We start from the raw sequence: 5,000 nt of genomic DNA, 5'->3' as shown, positions 1-5,000 counted from the left end.
TCTGTAAATAAAGTTGTTACTTACTTACTTACTTATTAACCCCTACATATACCTACGCAGCCTACATCTCATTAATCCCCCACATATACCTACACAGCCTATATCTCATTAACCCCCCACACATACCTAAACAGCAATATTTAACAATTAGACCCATGAGGCGAAGCCCATGAGGCTAATGCAGGGAGTCTTTTCAAATGCAAATGACATTAATTTCCTTTTTAATGATATTCCCCCGCACGAGCCTCCATTGCAAGCTAGTTCCAGTCCAACACCGAGAATACGAAAATGGTCTATTCACAAATGTGCCGCTCAAGAACGTGCATTTATATAAAACTATACACGAAAATGCCGAGTGCATTAAAAATTGATGATGAAGTCAAGTAAACTGTAAATTGAGGGCGTGTGGCAGCAAACTTTACACTGGAGAATTCATCCTACTGAATCAATTTACGCGAGTCTTTAAGAGGGCGAATTATCACAAACGTTTTGAGGAAGCTGAGCTAGTACACGAGGACTAGATGACTACCAAAGTGCGAGGGAGAAATATTTGTTGCAGAAATTATTCGTCGTGCATGCGATGAGCGTTAGAATTTTTATGCGCCAATGTACATTCACTTCGTGATGTTCAAATAACAATGACATCGATAACAAATGACTACCTCAGTCCATCACCCATTCAGCGGCATTTGTTGACAGCACAACACAGACCTTGTGACTTTATTTTTCTCTGGAGAACAGTTTCCTTGTACAAAAATAATAACATTTAGGTTGAATTTGACCCACGCACAAGTTTGGCTCACACCTGAAGCAAAGGTGCAATGTTGAGAAGAAATGACAGTGCACGGCCCTTGCTTATGTTGCCTTTTGCTATGAAAAGTAATGAAATAAATAATCCTCGATCTGTTGATATTCTAAAGGCTAGTGGGGCCAAGCAATTTGATCTCAGAAACAAATGCCATTGCCTCCAAAGCTAATACTCCTTAATACCTAACTTGAAACAACTCTTTTAACAGAACAATTTTTAAGCGATGACGTAGTCCTCGCTTAATGCTGGCGCGCAGCATTCCTTTGGCTAGTGATTTCGCGCTTTTTTTTGCGCTGCGCTTATGTCGCGCACGATTTATCCCTAGGTGGAAGAGAAATGCACTCTGGAAGCTAGTAAACAAGACACACCAAAAATTCGCCGTCTTTGCTTTCGGAGAGTGAAAAAGTTGTCCTTTGCGGCCGTCGTTTGCAGTTTGTAGGAGCCTTTAATTTCCGGAGAAACAAGGTTAACTAACCGAAGAAATGTGTCCTTACGCATCCTAAAGTGTTCCTTCCAATAGCGGGACTGGCTCTTGTCTTCAAGCATCAACTCGAACCAACCAAAACGTGGACGAGGAAGCGTCCAAGGCCTTTCAGTTTTCATACTTTGTAAGCGCATATGTGCAACGTTTAAAAACGTCAATGTGGTTGATGTCATTGTTGGCAGGGTCTGTGACAATAAACCACACTGTAGGAATAAAAACAATCTTCTCCTTTTTTGTCTCATAGCCATGTTTTTTCTTATGCAACGCAATCGGTACAGCATGACAAAAATGAGCAACAAAGCCAAATGTACATCCATTGCGACTCACTACAAACTGGCCGCCGCGAAAACTGATAGTCTTTAGGTTACTTATGTAAATACTTTCTAACAAGCAAGCAGTGAATTTGCAGTTTGACCCCAACACGAATTCTCACATTCTAACACGTGCTACAGTGACGTCATAAGCAAGCACGCCAACATATAATCTCTAGCGTTAATCGGACCGTTCCGCAACGTCTTAAGATCAAAGAGACCGATATCCTGCCACGAAGCAGATCACATCTTGCCTAATGGCCTTAGAAAAGCATTTTTTTATTATCATTTTTCTTTAGTTGCAATGTCAGTCAAATCTGAAATTCTGTAATTAAATTTAGATTTCACAGCACAAGCACGCATCGCGATCGTGTGTAAAGAGCTCTTGCTCTAACACTTTCCCAATTGTCACAAAACGTTATCAGTTGTAATTCTTCATTATGGCCTTCATTATGGCCTTCACTTTAATCCGTACGAATTTCAACGCTTTCACTTTTCATAGCATAGTGGAAATGACTCGCCGTCGATTTGTTTTCAGCAGCAAAACTCACAGCCACAAGCCGCTTCGTCGTTACCTCCCAGTCTAGAGCAGCCTTCAGTATCACAAAAGAAGCATCCTCGGGAGAGAAAACTTTTAAAAAGAAAAAGTCTAGCCAAAGGGAGCGATGATGCTTTATCGATGAGAAAGTCCTTTTCAACTTTGGGCCGATAATAAATGATTATTATCAGAATGGTATCATATATCTTTTATGTCGCAAACATGCGACCCCAGTAACCCTCTGGGGTTAAATGCCACCAACAAACTTGTGTGACAAAAACAAAAAAAAAGTCCACAGTGCGTTCCTTACTGCGCATGCTGGCTTGACGAAGCGAGCTGGTCAAAGGGAACGAAGACACTGGGTACGAGAGTGGTTTAAGCGTCGGTTTGTTTGTTTATTTCCAGTTTTCTAGACAAAATTTTGGAAATGGCAGTTAAATGTCATCGCGTTGCTTCTGTATGCATTGCGTGGCGTTTATTTTTAAAACAGAATGATCGACATCATCACTCAATAAATGGTGCGATTTGCTCGACCTACTTCTGCGTCACGATGTATATATATTGTATAAGAAACTTGTTCTCAGTTGCGCTGCACAAGCTAGCTAGAAAAAGAAAGAAATGTCAAGTAGTTAGTTTGGGAAAGTAAAAATACCGGGAAGTTCAATTATTAATTAATTAATAAATAAGCAAAACTGCGCAAGGACGCCTGCCTTATTGTAAGGACGCCTGCCTTATTGTAAGGAATAAATTAACTCTGATAACTGCACTCATCCGTAAAGTACTCCAGTTCAACATATACAACCATTTGTTTCCTTTAGTTGTCATTTTTGTTGCCTTTATTGTTTCCACGTGACATTAGCATCAAACTTCGCGCATGATTAGTTCAACTTCCCTTTTCGCAAATAAGAACAGGTGTAAATACACTAGTTGTACCTATCGGTAAGTGCCAACGAGTGAATTGAGTTAGTCAACAAGAGTCGATTGAATTTTGTAATATTGATTTGGGATACTTCTAGTATAACAGGTGTTAAAATCAATTTCTTTTAGTTAATGTTTCAAATTATTGCTGTGATTGAACACTACATTGTTCATTTTTCTACTCAGTGAGTGAACAAAACGCTAAACACTTTTTTTTTGTATTTTTAAAAATCATACTTGTTACACTTCCAGTATAACAGTTGTTAAAATCAATTTCTTTTCCCTCGTTGGGCGATTATTTTGGTAAGTACTCAAGTAATTTTCCTACCATTCTGCCTTTTTTAGGCGTATACATCTTGGATTTGTTGTGATTGAAACGTACAATTGTTAAAGCTGAACAGACCCGAGTTGTTTTCTGACGAATTCGAGTGCTGTTTATTTGGTTCAGAGTAACGCTCAGGATTTGTTCGCCATCCGTTCGACGAATTATTTCGGTAAGTAGTTTGCCTGACATTCTGCTTTTTGAAGATGAATGTAACTTGGATTTGTTGCAAGCGAAAGCGCTCTTTGAGAATAAATTTCAATCAACGTGTTGACAGAGCCAAAGAGGCTCAAATTGAACCAACGAGTTCACTTCTGACGACCAGTCTGAGCAAAGTTCTCGAAATTAAAAGAAACTTCAAACCAAACATATACAGTCACTTAAAAACTTACCGCGAATCACCGAATTGATTGCAAATAATCCTTTAAAAACAGGTTCAAATTAAACAAACAACATTGATAATCTTCGCCACATTACATGTAAGCTCATTTTACACTGTTCTCTGCTCAACACTTTTGTCTCCGTGAAAACGCGTTAAATCGAAGTTACATGCACCTCATTGATCCTTTACTAACTTACATTCACCTTCAAAAAGCAGACGCTGCGTCTCTATGTCCGGCAGCCGGACAGGTTTTTCAAAATGATCCGTGTCCGAATTCCGAACGCTGCCGGCCAGTTGCCGTGGCGCAGTGGTAATGGGTATCGCTTGCCATGCCGGCGACCCCGGTTCGATTCCTCTTGGAGTCACCTGTCATAAAGTTCTTTTTACGTTGTTTTACTTCTTAAAAAAAAAGTTAAGTCTCACTGCCGGACACAGAGTATTTTAAAAAACCTGTCCGGCTGCCGGACATGTAGCCACAGCGTACAGCAGAATGTCAGACAAACTACTTACCGAAAAAATTCGTCGAACGGATGGCAAATCCTGAGCGTTATTCTGAATCAAATAAACAACACTCGAATTCATTCCACACAACAACTCGGGTCTCGTTCAGCTTTAGCAATTGTACGATTCAATCACAACAAATACAAGATGTATATGCCTCAAAAAGCAGAATGGTAGGCAAAATAATCGCCCAACGAGGTTCCGCACCCAGGAGAGTTGAACAAATAACGAAGCCTCGTCACGTCACAAAGAAAAATAGTGTTCTGATTGGTTCGTGCGAGATATCGACAACATCCGGCTACATCCTAACATGGCCAAAAAAATATCACTGACGGAGCTGGATTACGCGAAAATCGAGCTGAAAGATCTGAGATTTTTTCTGCATAGCCATCAAACTACGTACGGCTCTATATCCTGTCGCCTCGACAGACTCGCGTTTTCGCTCGTCTGTCGCGTTGGCAATGACAAGCACTGATTTCTCGTCCCAACTACACGGTGGAATTTAAGCTGATTTAAGCAAAGGTAAGGTTATCAGTGAACAACATCTTTACATAATATATTCAACGTTGCACTGTGAATCAAGCCCCCCCCCCCGGGGGGGAGCGCACTGCCATATATGGGCTATATAGGTAAGTGCCGCTGTAAAGGGTATGGTTTTCAAGCAGTTTACTCTAGGATAGGGTATATAAATCAGAGCGTTTGGGTCTAGAATAGGGTGTCATTTTTCACAAAACTA

General features: G+C 40.4%; 1 protein-coding gene across 3 annotated transcripts in view; it reads left to right on the top strand.

Moving 5' to 3' along the window:
* The window catches only part of LOC110043707 (transient-receptor-potential-like protein), a 26,937-nt gene that overhangs the window by 4,964 nt on the left and 16,973 nt on the right, over positions 1 to 5,000 (top strand). Inside the window, exon 1 of one of the 3 annotated variants that reach the window (XR_016209562.1) lies at positions 4,337 to 4,786. The exons of 1 other annotated variant lie outside the window; for it this stretch is intronic. The gene's annotated coding sequence lies outside the window, so the exon portion shown is untranslated. Of the gene's footprint in view, positions 1 to 4,336; positions 4,787 to 5,000 lie in introns of those variants that run through there. One more of the 3 variants, XM_089297247.1, reaches the window with a different exon arrangement.

Source organism: Orbicella faveolata, unplaced genomic scaffold (genome assembly GCF_042242905.1).
Source record: "Orbicella faveolata isolate gen_17 unplaced genomic scaffold, um_ofav_v1 contig_1, whole genome shotgun sequence".
In the NCBI taxonomy this organism is placed as follows: domain Eukaryota; kingdom Metazoa; phylum Cnidaria; class Anthozoa; order Scleractinia; family Merulinidae; genus Orbicella; species Orbicella faveolata.
Note: the sequence above shows the minus strand (reverse complement) of the source record. Positions and strands in the feature narration are given on the sequence as shown.